The sequence below is a fragment of the Rhea americana genome, unplaced genomic scaffold, assembly GCF_003343005.1.
Source record: "Rhea americana isolate MKP2758 unplaced genomic scaffold, rheAme1 scaffold_119, whole genome shotgun sequence".
Taxonomy (NCBI): domain Eukaryota; kingdom Metazoa; phylum Chordata; class Aves; order Rheiformes; family Rheidae; genus Rhea; species Rhea americana.
In genome coordinates, this window is record NW_028185250.1 from 1,160,967 (window position 1) to 1,184,798 (window position 23,832).

The window sequence follows — 23,832 nt, forward strand, 5'->3', positions numbered from 1 at the left end:
TGGAATGTATAGAGCTCTGCCTAAGTGTAGAGGAAGAGCAAGTCAAGACCTTGTGGTAGTGATTAAAGGGCAGGCTAACATGAGGGACACTGGTGTGGGTGTTTACTACTGGCCACATGATCAGGAAGAGGAAGTTGATGAGGCCTTCTACAGTCTGCTGGAAGTAGCCTCATGATCACAAGCGCTGGTTCTCATGGGGGACTTCAACTACTCTTGATATCTGCTGGAAAGACAACACAGCTAGACACAAACAGTCCAGGAGGCTTCTGCAGAGCACTGATGATAACTTTTTGACACAGGCAGTGGAGGAGCCAGTGAGGAGAGGTGTGCTGCTGGACCTTGTACTARGCAACAAAGGACTGTTTGGAGATGTGAAGGCTGGGGGCAGCCTTGACTGCAGTGACCATGAGATGGTGAAGTTCAGTATSCTGCATGGAGGAAGCAGAGCAGTAAGTAGGATGGCAACTCTGGACTTCAGGAGAGCAAACTTTGGCCTCTTCAGTGACTCTTGAGAAGAGGAGTCACTCTGTCCAAGGAAGGGGGGTCCAAGGGAACTGGTTAATATTGAAGCACCATTTCCTCCCAGCTCAAGATTGTTGTATCCCTATGATTAAGAAGTCCAGCAAAGGGAGCAGGAGACCTGCATGGATGAGCAAGGAGCTGGCAAAACTCAAACAGAAGAAGAAMRTACACAGAATGTGGAAGAGGGGAAAGGCCACTTGGGAGGAAYATGGGAATGTTGTACAGTATGCAGAGATGCAGTGAAGAAGGCTAAGGCCCATTTGGAATTAAATCTGGCAAGGGATGTCAAGGACAAGAAGGGCTTTTTCAAATACATCAGTAGGAAAAGGAAGACCAGGGAGAGTGCAGGCCTGTTACTGAGTGGGGCAAGGGTGCTGGTGACAAATAATAAAGAGAWGGCAGAGTTACTGAATGYCTTTCTTGCTTCAGTCTTTACTGCTAAGGGCAGCCCTCAGGAATCCCAGACCCTGSAGACAAGAGAGAAAGGCTGGAGAAAGGAAGACTTTCCYTTGGTCAAGGAGGATCAAGTTAGAGATCATTGAGGTGAACCTGATATCCACAAATGCATAGGCCCTGATGGGACGCATACATGAGGGCTGAGGGAGGATGTTATTGCCAGGCCACTCTCCATCATYCTTGAAAGGTCATGGAGAACAGGAGAGGTGCCTGAAAACTGGAAGAAAGCCAGTGTCACTCCAGTCTTTAWAAAGGGCAAGAAGGAGGACTCAGGAAACTATAGGCCAGTCRGCATCACTCCATCCCTGGAAAGGTGAKGKARCAGCTCATCCTGAATGTCCTCTCCAAGCATGTGGAGGAAAAGGAGGTGATCAGGAGTAGTCAACATGGATTCACCAAGGGGAAAKCCTGTTTAASCAAYCTGATAGCCTTCTATGATGGAATGACTGGCTGGGTAGWTGAGRGKAGACAGTGGAWTTTGTCTACCTTGMCTTCAGCAAGGTTTTTGAYRCTGTTTCTCATAACATCCTCCTAYGTAAGCTCAGGAAGTRTGGGTTAGACGAGTGGACAGTGAGGTGGATTGAGAACTGGCTGAAAGGCAGAGCTCAGAGGGTCATCATCAGTGGYGYGGAGTCTAGYTGGAGGCCTGTGGCTAGYDGWGTCCCCCAAGGKTCAGTATGGGGTCTGGTCTTGTTCAGYTTATTTATCARTGAYCTGGATGAGGGGACAGAGTGCCTCCTCAGCAAGTTTGCKGATGATACRAARCTGGKARGAGTGGCTGATCCACCTGAGGACTGTGCTGCCATTCAGAGAGACCTGGAYAGGCTGGAGAGCTGGGTGGAGAGAAAATTCATGAGGTTCAACAAATRCAAGCGCGGGGTCCTGCACCTAGGGAGGAATAACCCTAGGCACCAGTACCAGCTGGGGGTTGACCTGCTGGAAAGAAGCTSTGCAGAGAAGAACCAGGGAGTGCTGGTGGATGACAAGTTGACTGTGAGCCAACAATGTGCCCTTGTGGCCAAGAAGGCCAACAGTATCCTTTGCACCTGAGGTGCATTAGGAAGACTGTTGCTGGCAGGTCAAGGGAGGTGATCCTGCTGCTCTACTCAGCCCTGGGGAGGCCTCATCTGGAGTACTGCATCCAGTTCTGGGCTCCCCAGTACAAGAGAGACATGGAGCTACTGGAGAGAGTCCAGTAGTAGCCAGCAGGGCTATGAAGATGATTAGGGGACTGGTGTATCTCCCATATGAAGAAAGACTGCGAGAGCTGGGCCTGTTTAGCCTGGGGAGGAGAAGACTGAGGGGGGATCTTACCAATGTGTATAATAAGTACCTGAAGGGAGGGTGTCAAGGGGATGGGGCCAGACTCTTTTCAGTGGTGCCTAGTGACAGGACAAGAGGCAATGGGCACAAGCTGAAACACAGGAAGTTCCACCTGAATATAAGGAAGAACTTCKTTCCTGTGAGGGTGACAGAGCACTGAAACAAGTTGCTCAGAGGAGTCTYGTTCTCTGGAGATAATCAAAACTGGCCTGGATGCAATCCTGTGCAACATGCTTTAGGTGACCCTGCTTGGGCAGGAGAGGTTGGACTTGATCTCCAGAGGTCCCTTCCAACTTCAACCATTGTGTAATTCTGTGATTCTAGAGACCTGTCCTGTGGTGAACAGGCTGCTGAATGCCCTGGCTGATCCAAACAGAACTGTCRCTTGTTATGAAAAAGGACAGCCATGTAAATACATTCCCTGGCTCAGACACCTCTCTGGGAAGTCAAGCTGTGTCCTTTCCCTTCTGCAGAGCCTGTGATCRACTTGCCCTGTAAAGCGTTCTGTGGTTTTCCAGATGATGGGATGCTCTTGAAAAGAAAGTGCATAGTARCAGTGCTAAGTGCTGTCCTTTCCAATCACACTCCTGCTTTGAACTCCCTCTCGCTTATATTTGTGCTTACTGCAGGGYCTTATGAGCAGCCCCTCACAATCGTGAGCTCCTTGGAAGCTATTGCTGACCCTCTATTTCTATTTTCCCCTGCAGAGTGGGACAGAGACTTGTGAGGGTAGGAGGATGTTGGGGGCTCCTCCAAACAGGCAGGAGAAAGGAGCYTGCTCCTACACTGCTCAATGCTTCTCGGTGCCTCTGATCGAGGAGCTACTAGGGAGTCTGAAAATAGCATTGTTTCTCCTGGTATAATTTCTTCTTCCTCAAATGACTTCTCGGGTGATTGGTGAAGGCAAATGCTCCAAAAATGGGAACTTGGCAAGGAATCTGAATGCCCCCAAGTCTAAGATGGCCAAAGAGCTGAAGTCAGATAGACAAACACACACATCGTTAGCTGCCAGCCTGCATGTGAAATGAATTGAGATTTCCTGAGCTGGGGTCCAGCTGGAGCCCTAATGAAGACTTCCTTCATTTCTGAAGCAGAGAATAAAAAACAACCCAGATACACCCCCAGCATCCCCAGGCATTTCTCTTATATAACTAGTCTGGGTCTTGATCAGTGTTTCTTTGATTATCTCTATGTGTCCACATAAATATACTGTGTGTGCATAGACAMAAAATCCATCTATTTATCCATCCCACAAACCATTTTGCTGTGAGACAGCATGGTCTCCTGAATTTTTTATGGCTCCACTTAGCTTGGAAACAGTCCAAGGGTCAAACACAGTGCTGTATCTCCAGTCACCTTGCCTGTTAGCAGARAGCATGGGTCTCTGATACCTTCTGAATCTCTGATCACCCACAGGGCGCTGAATTACTGCTATTACACTGCAATTCGCTGTACAATTTTATTCTTTGATACACTACCTGCCTTTGTCTGCATAGCAGYGAGAGCAGTATGCATTATTTACCAGGCTAAGTACATTGCTGCTGCTGCTGTTGAAAAAAAAGAAAAGAGGAGAACTGGAAGGGACTTAAAATATAAAAAGATGGCACACATACAGCTGCCTGAGAAACAGTTTCAGTGTTACATAAAACTTTCTGAAATTTCACAGTCCCTTTTGCCTCCCTGGACAGGGGTGTAACTGTGGCTTGCCAGAGCTTTTCAGGAACAACAGAGGTRCCAGATCAGATCAAGGGGTCAGTTAGGCCAGTACCTTGGCTTCARGAGGACCCAGCAGCATGTGCTATGTTAATGGGAACGGAGAAAGAAAGAGAGCCACATAGTGAAGACAGTGGGATGCCACTTCCTGCCCACACGGGGCACTCCAGGGTCTTAAATTGGTCTGTGTCCCTTTTGGTTTAACACCAGAAATCCTTCTGGGCTCCAAGGAGCCATTGCTCTGTTATTTCAGTTGAACTACATTACAGCCTTTCTCCAGACTGACTGTGGCCTCTGTTCCTTCAAAGCCAGCCCTGCCCCTTGAACCCTGAACCTACTGGGACAAGGATCTGGGGAATTTAATCTGTTTCAGGGGATTTCTGTTGAATACAAAATTGATTGTAAAAGACAATAGTCATCTACYTCTGCACCCCGAGAAAGGTGTTCCTCCAAGCTGGTAGATGCTATCTGGGCATTCTTGTTCTGCATTTGCTGTGGTGTCCTTTGAGCTTTCTTCTAGGGCAAGGGTCTGTCTGTGAGGCAGCTTTTGGCATCTCAGAGTGCTTGGGCAGAGCCAGCTCTGGTGATACCGTCCCCAGTTGACATGCTGAAAGGCAGCTCTGGGCTTCTCTGCAGTGTAGGYGGTTGGTAGAGGTACCATGGCAGAGCTGGCCTAATCCTGGCAGAATAGAAGGAGTAGGGGGAGAGTTAAGGCCAGGCCAGAGAGGTAAAGCTGGGAGACCAAAAGCAGCTGTGTACCAAGCTGTGTTTAGGCAGAGCTGATCAAAGTCACATACTCAGACCAGCTCCTGATTGTCTATTTGCTGAGATAAGCTGCAGCCAAAGTGGTTTTAAATCTGGTGTGTGGTCAGGAAAATATTTGYTAACTAGCTGTATGTCATGAGGCAAAATGGAGAGAGCAGAGCGAGTTGGGGCTCATTAAGGCAGAGGAGGTTGAAGTGGCATTGGCCTACACTGCAGTAGCCAGTGCTCTGATTGTTTCCTCCCCAGCGTTTGGGGGCTTATTCACTTTCTCCCCATCATGCTTTCTGCCTGGGCTGGCCCCATTATTGCTCAGCAATAGGAAGTAGATTGCAGGTTGCTTTCTGAGTTCAGCCCCAAAAGCAGTCCTTACAGGAGATAGATTTCTGATTGAAATCCTCCCTTTCAATTGCTGCTGGGATTCTTCTGACACAGCRTGAACACACTTTTTGTGAAATTGCTAGCAAGCGAAGTCTGTGTTTTCACCAGGTGCACAGTCCCACATCTTTCCACTTGCTGGCAATGTAACACTGTCCTTTTTTTGGAGAGTCTTCATGCCCCCTTCAGYTTTTGCAAGTCCATGAAGCAGAAGYGTCAGAGCAGCCTGTGGGGGAGTGCCCACATCCTCTCCTTTAAATACACAACTGTCAGCTGTGCTTCCCAGTCTAATCTTGGGATTAGATTCCCTTTCCTGCTGAAGTGACCAGCTCTGRGTGAACGGCAAAGGTTATATTGCTGATGCACAAAGTGACAGCAGTGTTTCAGTCCCTTTGAGGGAGCTGGGCTCAGGCCACCAGCTCTGCCTGGGCTGGGGCACTGTTGCCCTTTCCTGGGCCAGAGCAGTCCTGACTGCAGGAGCAAGATYTGGGACTCACACTCAGTTGTGATGCTTAAAAAGGCTCTGCCTTTGCAGAGAGCCCCTTCCAACTCTCCCATGGTAGGCAGCCCTGTAGCATTTCTTCCGGGTTGACTGTATAATTTTCTTAGCCCATCCAATTTGTGTTCAAATATGGGATCCCTCATAAGGCATGTATACAGGTTAAACACAGTGGAAGCTGTGATTCTTTYAGTTTTTTGGTACTAATTCTCTGCAATTTATACTAGGGCATGCTGCGGCTGATACTACATTGCTTTTGTCTGGGCCCAGCATAGTTGTGCCAGTCTGGCCTGGGACATCACACTACAGAAAGGCCAGCAGTGTCCCCAAAGGGTTTTCTTGGCCTGTAAGGTCTTGTCATGGTTTGCTGTGATAAATGCCTTCTGGATATCAACTCTGGAGGTGAAACTGATTTGAAGGGTTAAACATAAAGGACAGAAGAATTTCACYGCATTGACAGCCTTGGGCACAGCCAGAGCACATCCTCCTGAGCACACAGGGCCCTGTGTGTGGGCAACATCTCTGCACACTCCTGCCCTGCTTCTGCAGTCTCCTGGGAGGCAGCTGTGCTAAGGGGATGGAGGAGCTTCCTGTCCTTTTCATAGCTTAGAGACTTCTCTGACAGAGCAGCATGGATACATGTCCAGGTGGCTTTTTAGCCCAGCTAGGAGGCAGTTCAGGCATGGTATGATATTCTGTGGCTTGTTTCAAGTGTGTCACCTCAGCCATCAGGATGCTCATGTAAAAGAGGAATTCCCTTTGCTACAAGTTTTCCGTGCATAGACAGCAGATGCAGTAGCTGTGTACAGCCAGCTAATAGCCTTATTGCTCTCCGATTGTCTGGCTGATGAGTGTAAAGAAGATAAAACCAGCACTATTTTCTCCATTCTGTCCTTGATGAACTTGAGAACTTGATGTCTTCTACTTCTGCCTCAGACTTGAGGAAAAGTTTAAAGGCCCCAAAGCTCATCTGTCTTTTCTAGGTAGAGCAGCTGGGAAACTGTTTCTCCAGTCCTGCAGATAAGGAATATAGCAGCTGCCCTGATTGGTCTTGTTTCTCTCCCAGGAAGAATATGATTGCTCCATGCTCCTCTGATGGCTCTGAAACTGGGACAGCATGTACATCTCTAAGATGAGGCCAGATACAACTAAGCAGTGCTGCTGTAGGCTGCATCTTACAGCCATCATCTTGGCTATGAGTGCAGCATTTGCAGGCGGTGGGGAGACTACGGCGTGGAAGACAAATGCTGGGGGAAAGAGGCTGCAGCACAAGGCATGCATTTTCTTTTCTAATTTGAGACTTGAACTGTGTATGGCACACACGGGGGTGATTTGAATGCATTTTAATGACTTTACAAAAGGACTCCACTGTTCCCAGATTTCACAACTTACAGAGAGAGGGAAATAAGTCAAACTCTTTAGCTTCAGCCTCCAATGGGCGGTCCTTGAAATGAGATGAAGCATACTGCTTCAGAGATGCTGCGAGGGGCTTGGAAGAGGCTGGAGGGGTGCTATAAAACAGGAGATGTCTAAAAGTAATAGAGGAAACAAATAGACAAAAACAATTTGTATACCAACTGCTGCTAAGACAAACATGGCTTAGCCATATTTTGTTCTCAAGTGCAGAGCACTCCATGTTTTCRATTCACATTCACTGCAACTGCTTGTCCCAGAGGGGAATGCTTTGCACACAATCAAGTGTGCTTTGGCACCCTATGCCTTACCAACAACAGGCAAATTAGTGAATGCTCTTTTGAGGGCATTATCAAGAAACTGGCCTGTATCTCACTGAAATGTGAGGGGACCTTGGGCCAGAGCACCAGTGTCCAATGTGTTAGAGTTGCTATGACTTCCTTTAAAGGAGGAACAGGGTGGGGACTGAAGACACTGAAATACCATGAAAGAATTGGTTCGCATAACTCTCCTGCTCAGGGACACCCTCCTGACCCTCTGCTGCTTTGAGGTGGGTTGTGTCCTGTGAGGGGAAATATGCAGATGGAGACCTTTTGGTTTCTTTTCTAAAAACATGTGCTATTCCCCTGCTCTAGGCTCCAGCCAACAGCAGAGCTCACAGTGAATTAGAGACAAGGACTGCAGGGAGGGAGGGATCCCCTTTCTCCTCCTGGGGTTTCCTGTGTAGAGATCCAAAGGAATGCRCAGAGGGTGCTGCTGTGGCTGCTGTGGGATCAATCCCTATCATCCAGCTCCACATGCATTGCACTGGAGGAGCCTGGAGCACAGCTAGGACCTCCTGTGTCCTTGTCTCACTGAGGGAAGTGCTTTCTKACACATGTGCCTCCCYCCACCCCACACCTGCCCCCCACAGGCCTATGTTTGTCATGTCAAGACAGCAGGTACACCAGCTGAGGCAAGACCCACTCGGTGAACTGTCTGTGCTGAGGAAAGGCTCCTTCCAACTCCAAGCGTACTCAGCAGGAGAGTGACTTTTAAATTATCAAGAGCAGTTTTTTCACGTCTTCTTTTGCAAGCCCTGAGTGGCTGCCAGCCTTATATGCAGCAGGGACCCAAAGCTGCCATTTGAAAACCCCGACAACAGCAGCAGGCACAATCTGGATGAGCTGCTTGGAGAAGGCTTCAAAGCCATCCAATTCAGAAACTGATGACATTAGCTAACTTTTGCCTCTCATTGCCATTTGTGATTGGGAAAGTGTCTGGAAGCTTTAAAATCCTTTAAAATATCCCCTGGCTCTTGCCCTCCATCTCCATCTCCTGTCATCAGCATCCCAGGCAGCTCCATGAAAAGGTACTGAAAGGCCTTGAGTGGCAAAACCAAAGGCCTTGCCAAGAGAGCAAACACCAGGAGCTGGTAGCAGCTCTATTTGGATGCTAACATCTCAAGCAACAGCACTCCAGGAACAGAGATGCAGGTGATACTTGCTATGAAAGCAGAATTTTCTCAGCAGGATGGCAGTTGCAGTTCATGAGGAGTCAACACCTCATTAATTTTCTCGTTAAAGCTGCTAATGATATTTAGTCCTCCTTTTGCACCTTCCTTTTGAGGAGCTTGAAAGCATTTTGCACATGCTAATTAGTAAAGGATTGCAACTCCCTGGGAAAGAGAGCAGAAAAAGTATTGGTTTTTGTTTTCCCCTTGGGAAACTGAGGCACCAGGGCAGTGAGTTTCTTACCTGCCACCAAGGGAGCACAAAGCATCAGGAAAATAAATCAGAAGCACAGAGATGCTCTCCCTGTGTCCCCTGTTGAGCCCAGAGAAATGGGTGAAAACAACTAGCCTTGTTTTCTCAGAGCTGGCTAGTACAGGAAAGCAAATAGCGCTGAACACTCTGCAGTGATCTCCAGAGACCGTCGTCTGTCCCACAGTTTGTAATGTCAGCTTGTGGGACTGGGATACTCTGGCTCCCCTTTTCTGACATAAAGCTGGAAGCAGAAGTTAATACAAGTATTTTGTCTGTTGAAACACAGTCTGAACTGAAGATATGACAATGCTTTGAAAGCTCCTCTGCTGGGGAAGTGAGAGTACGGAAGAGAAGACACCTTTCACTGCTGGGCAGCTGGTACCTCTTTAGAATTAGCACGTACTTTGTGCAAGCTTTGATCTTCTCACTGCGGACTTAGAACTTACCAACATGTCTCCATTTGGTGGGCTGCAAACCCCACATGTACAGCATGTACAGCAGCAGAAAAAACAACAGAGAAATCCCCTTCTCCTGCCCAGTTAAGACACCAAATTCAGGTGTCCAGATTTTTTTTAATCTGGAAAAGTTGCCATATCAGGACTTTTAACTGGTAGACTGCTGGGAGAAGGAACACACTCTCTAGGATGGATACTCARATGAGGCTGAGTATATCCCTCAGGCTCATGGCTCTTTGTGCCTTGATCTGGCTGCAAGAGAGACCTGTGGGTGGGAGACAGGCAACGGCTTCCTTATGGCCACTCTAGAGCCTGCTCTTTCAGAGCTTTAAAGGCATAACCAGTGATTCATGTGCTAGACAAACCATTAACTCATTCTATCTGCATAAAACAGGCCAAAGAACTTCATGCTGTTCCCTTGTGTCAAGCCCAGCTGAGGGATGCTCAGACACATTAGCTGTCAAACACAGCTCCCTCTGCTCCTCTCCACTGAGCTCTGTTCCTCACTGTTGACTGGGAGGATATGTCTCCCTGGCAGAAATGCTCCTGACTTTTGATTCTCAGTTTCCTCACCTCTGTAGTGACAGACACTGTATTTCCAACCTTCCCCTATGCTGAACTCCACTTTTGCAAGATCTTTTGTCCAGAGACTCTGCTCAAATAGTAACCCTGCGATCTAGTGTGATTCTTCCTGTGAAGGACATAGAGTGACGACTAGAATTTATTTGTTTTCTTTTTTTCTACTGTCATCTAAAGGAAACCTTTTATGCAATAAATGGCTAATTGTACTCTGCTTTATTCAGATGAGGAGAGGCTCAGGTCTTCTAACTTCTCTTGAGAGTCTTATTTGCTATTTAACAAAATCCTCATTAACTAAAGTTATTAAGGCCTGACAAATGCATGAAATGAATTTGGTAAGGTCTCAGCCCACATCCTAGGGTATATGTGTTGGAAACCAGGTGCTTGTCTCTTACTGGCCTATAGTCAGTGAAGAAACCAGCCACCTTTGGGATGTGCAGCCTTAATAATCAAGGCCAGATGCATTGCAAGGCAAGGCAGCACAGGGAAATCACTCAAGCAGCAATGCTCTTCCCTAGCTGCTTTGTGACAAACCACGGACTTTATTTCCTTTCTTTCCCAGCGCTGCATGAGAAAGCACAAGAAGTGGCATTTCAAGGGCTGGCAGGCCCAAGCCGTAGGCAGTGTGATGGCACCACACTTTGCTGCACATTTTAGAAAGATCAACTGACTAACAGGTTAAGTGTCAATGGAATGTTTCCCCCAGGTAGTTTTTACCTGAATGCAGAAGCAGCATGGTTGCAATGTTCTCTGATCCATTAGAGCCTTGTCTGGAGTTCTTTATTCATTTTCTAAAATCTCTTTAATTCATGTTTTCCCAGATGATCAGCCCTCTTCTGACTTCATCCTRCTTAGCTGCGTATATAATCGCCTATAGTAATCCGCAAAACCAGCACTGATACTTTGCTGCTTGAGTTCTTAAAAGCCTCTTTATCCTCTTTAAGAGAAATATTTTTTATCTTTTTTTMCTTTTTCTTTAGACAGATTAATAATTCCCTGATTTTGTCACAACCTCCATGGGTGCTGGGTTATACCCCGTGCCTGGTATGTACTGTACAATTCTTTGAGGCTAAATTCAGCATCTCTTCTGATATTTTAATAGCACTCTATGGCAAATAGTTGCTTTCTATTTGATTCACATTYTTATCTTAGTTTTTTCCTATTTTTTTCCTCTAGTGTCACATAGTGGTGGTTTGTTCCCTGTGGATGACACTGTGATACTAGTTGGTACRTCCATCAGCGATACCTGGGAGCCAGATGTTCTGGGCTCAGTTATACCATCTTGCCTACTGTTTGAGAGCCCACCACTCTGCTGGACCTGCAAAGATGAGCTGATTTATACCTCACCTATATGCACCTGGCCCCACAGTGTCCTGGATTAAGCAGCTTGGCTCTTTGATAGGGAAGAGAGTAGCTCACAGTTAATCCAGCCTTCCTCTAGGACTTGTACACTGCCTTCCTCTTGAGCATCTGCAATCCTCTCCTGAAAGCAGGAAGCAATGGTCAAAACAATCTCTTCTCACACTTGCCTTCCACTTCTCATGTAGCCAATGCAAGAACTAGGTGCTCATCAAACCATGCTAACAGCTGGTAGGCTCAAAGCAGAAAGCAGCTGTTCTTCACACATCCTCTAGTTCAGCTGTAAAAATCCTTGCCACAGGCTTTTGTGAGTGCTTAAAGTTTACATTTGTTCAAGAGAAAGTTGGATAGGTTCATGGAATAAATATTTACTAAATACAAAGAAACCATATCTGCCCCAGGAAAACCCCTGAGCCTCAAGCATTGGAAGCTAAGAGAGTACTGGCAGAAAGTGCCATTTATGCTCACCCTGATTTATACCTGTCCTATGCATCTGCTTTAAATCCTGCTGAAGGCAAGATAATTGGCTAGATGGGCTTTGGTGTGACCAAGCCAGTGTTAGGGTATGTCTTAGAGGCCTCACCATGGTTGGGGGAAATTTGGGTTGAGTTCCCAGGGTGTATTAGGAGAGCTCACATCTCGCAGGAACCACCAAGCTGCACACCAGACTTGGTGGCAATGGGTCATTCCCCAGTCCTGCTGGAGCTGAAGTAGAAACACACTTGGACTTACCATGTCTTGGCTGTGCCTGCTACCTACTGAGCTACAATATTCTGAGGAATATGGCATCACTTTTTCCTGGCTGTGCTTTTCAAGGTGTCTGACTCCTGCAGCCATGCTCTGAAAATGCTGAGCAGAGTCACTGAGGCAGGGGGAGAAATGCTTGGTTTATGTATTGCAAAACTCTTAGTTGCTCATGGAGTGATAATTGTAGGCTCTGAAGGAATGTTTTAATGATCTGCATGTTGTGTTCACGTATACTGCTTAAGTCCCTTGTTAATTTTTCAGTTCCAAATGGAGATGGTGTTCGCCTACCTGTTTCCTTGGGATGTGGGCTGCCTGGGTAATCTTGATGAAATGTTTTGCATGCTTCAGATAGATTATCCTCAGAGGCAAGAGCTAACATATTATTAGCCCTAGACAGGGAAGGTGGTCTTATGGTGGAGGTCTAGGAGACCTGTTCGAACTCTCCTCTTTGGAGTACATGTCAAGCCACTTCGCTCTGCCATGCTCTCTCCTTCTGGAAATAAAGGATAACTTGTCTTCTGACAGAGGGTAAATACTAAATGCAAAATGGCACAGAAACTAATCCAGTCTGCTATGTAAGTCCTTTCAAAATTCATTAGCACATAAGYGTATTCTGCAGCTTCACATAATTGAAGTACTTTATATCTTTGACTTACCTGAATGTGAAAATGCTGAAGGTATGGGTTAGGTCAAAACAACTAACCAAAAACTGGCTAAATCTTCTGTCAAAGAGGGTATGCTTTGGTCAGATTTGTAAGACATGAAGCAACAGTCTCCTGTGGCAGAAACCAGTCAGAATTCTCCTTTCCTCCAGAGACATCAAGCTTCTTAGCCCTCAGTACCTAGCAGATGGTTGAACAATGTGGAGACAGAAATAAAAAGCAGTTAAAATCACTTCTACTGGAACATTAGAATTATCATGTAAGAGCATCTCTGCTGTCCCTTCAGACCAGTATCTACCCCCTTTCTGTTTCTGCTACCAAATGCTGCAAAGAAGGATACTGCAGCTACTGCAGGGGGAATCCACAGACTGGAATATAGTGTATGCCCAGGAGATATTTCTTCTGTCCCCTCCTAGTCAAACAGCAGAGGTCCTAGACTGGACCAGGAGGAGTTAAAAACCCTTACAGAGAGATTTTATTCTGTCAAGTGTAACAGTGGCTGTTTTCATTATTCATATCAATGGCTTTTCCTGTTCTGCATGCAGCTAAGCCTCTGTCCCTGGTAAAATCCTGTGGCAGTGAACTTCACAGGTTAATTATTCATTGTATAAAAATGGTCTCTCCTTTTATCAGTTAGAAATGCATTGCCTTTCACTCTAATTGCATGTCCTCTGTTCCTGTATTATGGGAGAGTGTATATGAGGGAATGATTTACTTCCGTTCTTCCATCTGTTATTTTGTATCTGTTTTTCACATCCCTTTTACTCGTCTTCTCTCTGTATTACCTCCTCCAATCTCCCCATCTCTTCCYATTCAGAAGGCTCTACTGACTTCTAATAATTTTTGCTACACTTTTGATTTCTACTGTATCATTTTGGAGACAGAGTGGCCACAGTCAAACCCAGAGGATGTGACTCACCTCTGTGTGTCCCAGGCTTCAATCCCACCAATCACTGCAGCAATCAAACAGGGTTGAACTAGGATCAAAGTGTGATAACACAGTGATGAAGCAGGTATAAGCCATTATCAGTCTTTTGTTATTTTTATTCTGTCTTTTATGCAGCCAGGTACTGTGTTGACCTTGGCAACACTTAGGCCAGGTGGCACTGGCCTTATGGACCTTTCCCCATGCCTTTGGGATGCCGTATTTGGCAAGGGGAGACATACCTATTGGCATTGCTTGCCACTGCCAGGGCAGTGCTTCTCACTCGCATATGGCTGTTAAAGACCCCAAATGGCTGGCCCCAATGGATCGCAAGGCAAGAGTGAGCTCCAGAACAAAACTGGCTTCAAAGTTTCAAAGTTGTGTTGCTATTATGACCCCCTCGCCTTTTTTTTGGTTGAGTTTCCTTTTAAGTAAGTGGGTATTTAAAAGACTTTAGTGAATGCAACTTCCAGCTTTTTTCTGTAACTATGTGGTTAGAAAATCTATAGAGAGAAAGCAAGCTAGGATGCTCATGAAATAACAGGCTTCCAGGAGGCCCCCTCTTCATATCCATTAAATAATATAAGATTTATGAAAGAAACATGAAGACTGATAACACAGGCTTCACTGGTTTTGCACAGTTTCCTCCCAGACTGATGAACACAGACAATCTTGTGTGATTTTAAGAGGTTGCGCAGGTACTCTGATAATACAGCTCCATAAGGAGAGGAGGTGATAACTAAAGATTTCTTACCTCTCTGATCATTTGTTATCTTTATTATCCRTATAGGTGCTGGGGCATTTGAAATCCCTTACCAGACTGACCATTGAATGTGTTTTTGCATCTCTTTAAAGCAGCTTTTGATCATCAATAGCTGCTTACATCTTGTTTTTGACTGCTTTGCTTTCAGATGGTGCCAGTCAATGTAAGGTGTGTGGATGGAGGCTTTTTGAAAGTCCAAGTAAACCACCTCACTTTTCCTTTATCTGCTGTTTTGCTRACATGCATAAAGCCTCTTAGTAGATGTGTGAGGCTTGAATACTTTTGCAGAAGCAATGCTGATTTGTTCTTATTATATCACCACTGTCATCTAGATGTTTTATTATTTGCATTTTAATGATCTTTTCAGCTAATTTGCCTAGTTCAAAGTAGGGCTCATTGGTCTGTAATTCCCAGAATCACCACTAATGTCATTTTTAAAGATAGATATAATTTTACTGCCCTCTAATCCTCTTTCAGTACAGTAGCTTATTTTAATGAGATCTCATAAGCATTAGAAGACCTGCATAAACCACTGAGACTCTGTGCCTTTCTGATCTATGAATTCATTAGATTGTTCCTGCGCCTATTCTCTCTGCCTCTCAGTCCTTTGCAGTCATTTATCTGTTTTGCCTGAAAAGAGTGGTCCTCCGATAGCCTCATTCCCTTACTCTCCTATTTCTCAAGCATGCACTGGGATGGATGCTGAGAAGGAGAGATCACCTTATTTCCCTGTAATGTCTTTCCTTCTCCTAGTAGCCCCTTTCAGTACTTTGCATTCTTGCAGAGCCGTTGACTCCTGGTAATGCTTCTTGCTTGTGAGAAGACCTTGAACAGCGGTTTTCCAACTGTTTTGACCCGTGGAGCAACTTTTGTGCTCTCCCAGTGGTGGTGCAGACTACTACGTACCAAACRTAAGCCCTAGGACAGATGGTGTGTGGTCCTGATTGCCCTTTAAATCCCCAAGGAGGGCTTGAGGGCTGTGCGGGCAGATCACCCCTTTGCAAAGCTGTTTTCTCCAAGGCTAATTTTCTACTGTCAGACCATGCTTTTGTAGTGCTCTGCAAGGCTTTTAGCACAGCCTCCCCAGAGGTAGTAGGCCTTCTGTAGGCTGCTGCATAGGAAGGACCTGTGTTTCAAAGAGTGGGAGCAAAAGGAGGACAAACTATGTGAAATTGCTTTCTGGTTCTGTGGACTGCTGCTGCCTTGTCTTTCTTCCTTGGTAGTGCCAAGCTCTTGACAGGTGAGGAGAAGAGCCCCAGATTAGAAAAGGCCTGCAGGCTTTTAACACTGCTTGCTTTTAATACTGCTTACCTCTAATCCTGCCTTTAACTGGAGTGCCAAGCAGGGGCAGAAGCCTCCAGGCCTTGCAGTTTGGTAGTGGCTCAGATGGAGGGCTTGCTGGGGTCAAAGCAAGGGGAAAGGCTGTGCTGTGAACGCTGTGGGGGTAAGAYAGAAGTCTTTGCTGTTGGATGGTACATGGTACCTCCAAGCCCCAGCGCAGGAGGCTAAATTACATAGGTTACGCTGGGGGCTACCATGAGTTTTTCTGTTGTCCAGCTTCTCTCTGCACTACGGAGAAGGTAACATATGTGCTAGGGGTCTTACAAATGAGTTTATGGGTGAATAAAGCCTGGGGTATATCTCTTAGTAAAAATGGATCCTGTACGAGGCATAAGAGGAGATATATCATTGCCTTCACCTCCCTCCCAAGCTGAACTGCTCTTTCTAGCTAGAATTGATTTATCTACATACAAATGACATTTAAGGGCAATCTGTTCACATCTGGTACATAGCAATTTATAATCCATATCTACACCTTGTTTAATCCTGCTGCTCTAAAGTATGTCTCTATCATCTACTGGAAGGCTCAGTAAGTGAAATGATACATCTTTGCTCATTAAAAACACAACTCCCCTTTTCTGTGATGAGTATGTAGCGTAAAACACTTTAGCATCCCATTTCCTTTTCATTTTCTCATGTTCACTATCTGTCAAATGAGCCTTTGCCTTTTAATATACTGATTTTGTATGTGTATGCCTCTGCCTTTCAATAGCCTTCTCAGTTCCTACAGGCTGTTGTGCTAGAAATCCAAGGATGGTTTCTAAACAGCTATTCAGATAACCTCTTCCTGCTTCTTGCTGTCAATGTCACACCTAGGGACTTTAATATAAATAATATGTGTTTGAGACCTCATAATATGATACTTAAACATATATTCTGTCTTGCTGGCACAAAATAAGCCATAACAGCTAATCRCATGAGGTGGAAAGATAGTTTAATACTATTTGCTGTGCTCTGCAAGAGACACCTAACTCATCCAGCTTGGGTTATCTAAAGGTCAGAGATGGGATGGAGAAGACACTTAATGTTACCTGCTGGCATGTAGATACCCACTTAGGAGCCACATCTCCCCGCTCCMACTACAGTTAGCAGAGATGAAGTCAAGGCAAGGAAGGCAAAGCAGCTCATCAGAGGGAAATGACTGCATCAGAGTGAGCTGAACRGCTCTACAGGCTGTATTGCTGAAGGCAGGATTTATTTGCCTAAATGCAAGTGCCTTGTGTTGATTGAGATGCCTTAAAGCACCTGGGGACCCATACAGGTTGGCTCTGTTAGGCTGACAGATAAGACAGAGGACCTGTGCCCTTCTGGTGTGGCAGCTGGAGCCCAGCCTGCTTTGATTTGTGAAACACAGATACTTTTTAACAGGGCATTCATGTCTGTAGGTAGCTGTATAGCATCAGTTTCCTTCCATAGTCCTCTGAGAGGCAGCCCAGGGAGGATGTGTGTCTGCAGAACCACCATACTAGAACGGTGAATGGCTTACCTATGTGGCAAAAAATGTTGCCTTGAACTCCTATGCTGAATGCAGCCTGTTTTTGATGTCTGAAATTGGAAAATAATTATTAATTTCAAGTACTAAGTGGTCATAGTTGTTGCTCAAAAGGCATTGATATAATCTCAGGACATGGATTTAGACAATAATATCTGAACATCTTCATCCTACTGAATGACACCAATTTAGTTTGAATATGGAGAGGAAAAGATTCAAAAATACTGTAGAGAGCAGTCAAATAAGAGTCCTTAGGAACTCTATTAGGGACACCTGTTGGGGTAAGCACTGAATAAGCATAAGCATCTACTTTGCTCAATGGCATTTCTGGTAGAGGAGGAGAGGGGAAAAAAAGCACATAAAAGAAAGGCATGTTCTGATATCCCAGGATAGTGCCAGATATCTCCTTTATACCCATCTGCCTAATGCCCGTACATAGTAAATGTCCTGAGGAAATACACTGATGACACAAATTTTGGAGAACTGGATTATCATGCAGATACTTTCTGGGCATTCATTAAGTCTATGCATAGAAAACAATCTGGGAATAGTGTTTAAAAACCTCTATCTGGGTGGCTAAGGGACAAATGAGGATAGCACATTTAATTTTAACTGTCAGCTCTATGTGCTGTCTTCATTTKTCGCTAAGCCAAGCTACTAGCATGTTTCTCTCTTAATTTGATCTGCTACTCTTAACCTACTTTATTTCTAGTACAACCTTTCACCACAACAGTTACCCATTTGCCAGCTGAATAACCTTTTTTAGTGCATGGAATAAAATAAAATCTCTCTTTCATTGCTGAAATTCCCCAAAGCCCTGAATCAAACTCATGTGTGACACCTACTGGAAAGGCAGGCCCTGGTGCCACCTGGGAGAGTCCCTGTATATTCCACACCCACTAGGCATGAGCCACTGGGGGCTGCTGCCTTCTTATTCCCACCCTGGCCCTTCTCAATTTGCACTTATGCTAGAGGCAGCCATATTAAAATATCAGCATGTTCTCCCTTTCCTGATGGCTGCCTGATAGCACCAGGTGCCAGGGAATCAAATGGTCACATCCAGGGTAGAAACCACCTTTCTAGGCTGTATGCACTGAGTTTGGGAAAAATACGGGTAATGAGCATTTCCAAACTCCAAAAGGACTGGCGTGCAAATGACAGGCAGCTTGAGTATGGAGCTTTGATACATCTTTCAAACTGTGAATAGTGTCTGCTTAGAGATTAGTGAAGGTAATATCTATAGTTAATATAGATGATAAATGTGCTCTGGGAATGTACATGCACATGTCTGACCTCAACAATATTTAAAGCTTTTGAACAACTTATGAAGAATGGACAAATTAGCAGTGGTAAATGGAAAAGGTCATACAATGAAGCATGGATTTTGCCCTAGGCAGATTGTGCCAGAGCAATATGATATCTTTCACTGAGAAGACAATTGATTTTCTAGACAAAAGGGATATGGAACATCTACTGTACTTCAAATACGTTTTTGATTGAGTACTCTGAGGAATCGGTGAAGCTGAAGGATTTGGACATTTGTAGACCTGCCAATTAGGTTAAAAACTGGCTCAAGATGATGAAAGATTGTGTTTCACAGGAATATACTGACTTGACTGAAGGCTCTACCAGTGTTTCTTAGGGCTGAATCTTAAGATTGGTCTAATATTTTCATTAATGATAGCATTGGTGTTCTCTGGTGAAATTTGGTATTCACTTGAGATCAGAAGGCTTCAGTAGGACAGAAGAGGATCAGAATATCCCACAGAAGGAATTGGATTGTTTTGCAGACTTAAGTAATAGAGAGGTAATTACATCCAATACTATAAATTGCAGTGCCAACCGGTCTTAGAAACTGCTTATGAAAATCTCACCTATAAACTGGGGGCCCATGTCTTTGAAACAATCAAGGAAATAAAGATCCTAGGGGCACTACTAAGTTGCACTGGTTTGCCGAAATTGTGCAGCCATGAGAAAGGCAAACACCAGTCCTCTCAAATAAGGTATTTCCTACAAAGAGTGGGAACTGCTAATGTGCTAGGAAGGACTGGTAACAGGCAGAAGCAATCCAGAAAAAGGCTTTGTAAGCATCTGAAAGCACTGAGGTTCTGTAGTAGTTACCCTCCAGGTGTAATGGGGAGAAAAAGCTCCAGTAGGGTTTAAGAAAGAGCTTGTCTGTGTAAGAGGTATATTGGTCGTTTGCTTGCCAGAAGGAGCAGGGGATTGGAGTCAGGTGTTTCAATTACAAGCCTGTATTTTTAAACTGCCAGGAAGGGCCAGCCCACCTACAAGGGTAGATGCTGGGCAGAGAGTGAGGTGGAGGCTCCACCTCAGAGTGGGGACCATGTATGGGTCCTGTGCCACTTGCAGCATGATAGGGGATGGGGAATGTTCAGGGACGTYGTTGTCACCTCACTCAGAGGTGTGGGCTCTGTCCTCCCTGCCTTTTTTTGCTATGCCCCTACATACACTTTGCATAAACCTGAGCATGCGGCTTGCAGCATAGAGCCTCCTGTGCTCCAGCCAGCTCATTGCAAGTTTGAGAGCATTGCGATGAMGAGATTTCCAAGAAAGAAAATGGCTCCAGGCAGATCTGGACTTACCAAGCCCAGTCTCTGCCATGAACTCTAGACCAGCCACTGCAGCCAAACTCTTATTGCTAGAAGTTTATAAACACAAGGGAGAGAGAGAAGGAGAGAGAATGAGAACAAAATCATGTACCTGCATTCAGGCAAGGATGAGATCACTGTATTATAGAGCCTAGTGCAGTATTCAGGTTCCRGTCAATGTTGCATCTCATTTTGGGTTAATGGAGGAGCTGTGGCATAGAGTTAAACAAGGGAAAGGAAACAAGAAAGCATTGATGTATCTGTTGGCTGAAAAGTGTCTTTTTTTCCAGCCATGGAAGTGTATATTTTACTGACATTTTCAGCAGTAAAAGAACAACGGAGATATTTGTGCTRAGAGACAATAATCCGTGATTACACTGGGGATCTACTAGTCTGCATTCTGCATCATAGGTAACAGCAATGTCAGAGTGCATCTTCCTAGTCAAATGAAAAAAAAAATACTACAGGTACAGCCCTGATGTTACAGCTCACAGTTACGATGCTGTTGCACTTGTGGTTATTCCTCAAAGATAGTCTCCTTTCTATGAATATACTGCATGTGTTCAGCTTTTCTCAGCACAATCTGTGATGAGGCAGACTTAGAGAGGCTGAGATGTCTGCTTTCAGTTTGACTTTTTAGTGCTGCTGGGAACATCCAGAATTAGAAACTTGAGTAAGGATCTCGTTTGCTTCATTCCCATCACTAATGACATTTTGTGACTGTGGAGGGAAGCTGAACTCCCACCTGGCCAGTTTTGCTGGGCTGAGAGGCTCAGCCTGTGCTCGGAGCCTTCTCCTAGCCTTGCTCTGGGGCCCTTATCGAAGCCAGCAGCTGGAGTGGAGCAGTACTCAGAGGTGCCAGCTCTGCTTATGTGCCACATAACTGAAGAGGAAGTTTGGTATCCAAGGCTCAGCCAGTAATTCTGGCAGTATCTGTCATCTGGGAAAGATGGCACTGGAGGAGGCTTTGAGGTCTTGTGCTCCTGTGCTGATTTGTCCCCTTGAGCAAGGGCTAACAATCACATTTTCTTGTACAAGTCCTCTAGTCAGTAAAATGAGGATAATGAGTCCTCTAGCACACACTTTATTCACCTCCTATTCCACCCCCACCACCTGGTTGCACAGTTTGCAGAGCAGCCCTGCCAAAGACTGGCATGGAGCCCATTAGTTCCTCTTTCCTCATGGAAGCAGGCTAAGATGTTTCTTGTTCAGATTCTGAAGACTGTATGGAATAGTTCAAGACTCATTGCACCAAAGCCTCCCTTGCTTTAGAGCTGAGATAAGGAAAACATGGAAACAAACTCAAGTTTCACTTTTCTAATTTCTAATTCTCTGTTCATGAGATCTCGCTCACATTTTTGGCTGGATGGGAAGGTGGTGATGTGGAAAGCTGATGTATACTGAAAGAGTGCTGATCTGGCTCCTTGTTGCTGCTGGCTCCACTTCTCTCTGTAGAGCGTGCAGTACACGTTAATTTTCTGTAGATGTTGCTGCATGCTTGCAGTCTTCCAGCAAAGGTTTTCACAGAGGGAAGTCTGTAAATCCAGAGCATCTGGAGAAGGCTGCATTCTGAACAACAGTTTCTCTTTCCTCCCTGGGCTCCAGAAGGCAAAGATACAGGCATGGAGGGTGCTCTGCTGTCTGGCAGTGAATCTTGAAGGACCAACTAGCTAGGATGGATTGGGATGTGTATTTAGAGGTCGCTGTGACTAAACTTGGTGGTGGAGATGCAAAGTTAAGAATTCAATGTAAATCAGTGGCAGCTTTGCATGTAGCCAATGTGTTCATGTTGCAGAGCCAGGGCCACTGAGCTCCTCAGTACTGGTCTCACACTTACAGGTGGTGTCTGATCAGAAAATATTTGGGATATGGCTTTTCTTAGTGTCATGCTTCCATTTTGCAAAATTAAAGGGTTTGCAAGTATTGCACTCTAACATGTGCCAGAGCATCACACAGGTCTGAGACACACCCAGCCTTCCTCAGCATGACATATACCCATCCTCTTGTGTTACAGGAGTCCACCGATTCAGAAGGACAAAGTTTGGAGGCAGAGGGGAAAACCTTTATGACTTAGACAGCTGTGGCCTCTGCAAAGTAACCTGCAGAGTTACCAGCTGGGATTCGTAGTGTGCAAGCCTGTGTACTCCCTATGACAGGTCCTGCCCTGGAAATATTACTTCACTCCAGTTTAGTATGCGACTGCTCTTGGTTGAGGGGAGGTAGACAGGAATCAGCTGGGAACCCAGAGTAAATCCCAGCAGATGGAAAATATTCCTTATGACAGATGCAAAACCTTAGAAGCAAGGAACTTTCAAAGACAATTACCCTGAGATGTGATCTGTGCCAGGCACATGCAGAATAACTGGAGAGACATTTGTATCAGTGCTCTCAGCGCCATGTAGCACTGAGCTCCTGCATCCCCTCAGGATGGGKAGTGAGGGAAGGAAGTGGGTTACCAGAGCTGGAGCCAGCCAGGTTACAGAGGGGGAGAGGTTTATGCTGCTGCACAGCTGTTCTCCCCTCACACCATATACAGCAAGCAAAGTGCACTGGGTAATAGTGATGGGGGGGGGGCTCTACCCCCTTCTTTCTCTATGCCCCTCCTACATAAACCCACCTTGCTTAATTAATGTGAATCTCTGATACACTCACAGGAGAAATTTTTCATGGGAGAAATTACTTACTTTGGTTTAAGAAACCAGACAAAAAAAGGTGGTGACGGGTTTAAAGAAACAGTCCTGATTGAAAAACATACAACCGTAGCTGGAACAGAGAATTGACATAATTGTGTCAGAACTGCCCAGGACCTGTTGGCCTGACCAGCATTACATGGTAGGCTTAGCATGAGTATTTGGCATGTTTGCTTGTTTGTACTGTTTCTTTGAAATGCTTATGCCCTAAAATAAAGGGCACCATGTTTTGTGGAAGCTGGCAAGTCACTGATTGGCACTGTTATGGAGCAGGGACAGAGCTGCAGGTGCTGACCTGAGGCTAACGGTGCTCAGAATAATCAGAGGTAAGTGCAGTGGAGGTGCTGCTATGGACCTATGGACGTGCTCCAAAATGGTGATAGCTGAAGGTCTCAGCACTAAGTGCAGTGTTGGGCAAAGATCAAGTTAGAGAAGTTAGCCCTCCTTACCCCCACCAATAAATGTCAAAGCAGCTGAGTCTGATTGCAGRGGGAGGAGAATTAATATGTTGAACGGAGTGCAAATAGTTACAAGGCCAAATGAGCTAGTAGTGCTGGGCACAGCAAGCATGGCACAGGAGAAATGCACCTCTTTGCCCTCCTCTTGCAGTTGGCTCAGTGCTCTGCTCCCTGCCAGTGGATAAGTCATCAGCTCCCTGCTGAGCATTGAAGGGGACCAGAGGACTGCCAGACTGAGTGCACAGCAGCAGTATCCAGCTGGTCTGARTCTGGAGTTCCCAGCACCATCCCATTATGGTTGCATTCCCCAGGGATCCACATGGCAGGTTTACACTTTACCATTCCTATCTTGACTCTAATCCCACATTGTTTGTCCTGCATACCTCAGACTTGAGGGGATGTTCAGCAACTGCAGAGAGAGGTTTATTCCTTTGCAGGTTGGGCTCTGAAGTGTGGGAGCAACTAGCAGAGCAGAGCCAAGTGTGAGTGGTCAAATGGCAGCTGCMGTGAAGCAGGCACAACAGCACTCTCATTCCTCAGTGCCATCCAGATGAACAGGACCCAGCCAAATGCCAGTCCAGCTCAGTATCTTAGTGGCCAACAGTGCATGCTTGGGAAGAGTGCAAGAAGAGGAGAAGCCAGTAGTGGAGCTGCTCCAAAATACTCTCCCAGAAATCTGCAGCTCAGGGACTCCCAGGCCTGAGTTGTTTAATTTATTCCTTTGTCTTGCTTGAGTTTGGCCCATCACCTTTTGAACTTACGTAAATGCTGAGCATGCGCAACGCCCTGTGGAAAGGAGTCCTACAGCTTAGCAAAGTACTGTGTGTTAAGAACCATCTCCTCTTGTTTTCTTTGAACTTGCCACCTCCTCAGTCATTTGATGCTCTCCCTRTGCCCCCATTTTGGTATTGGAAGAGACAGCAAACATCTGTACATTTGGA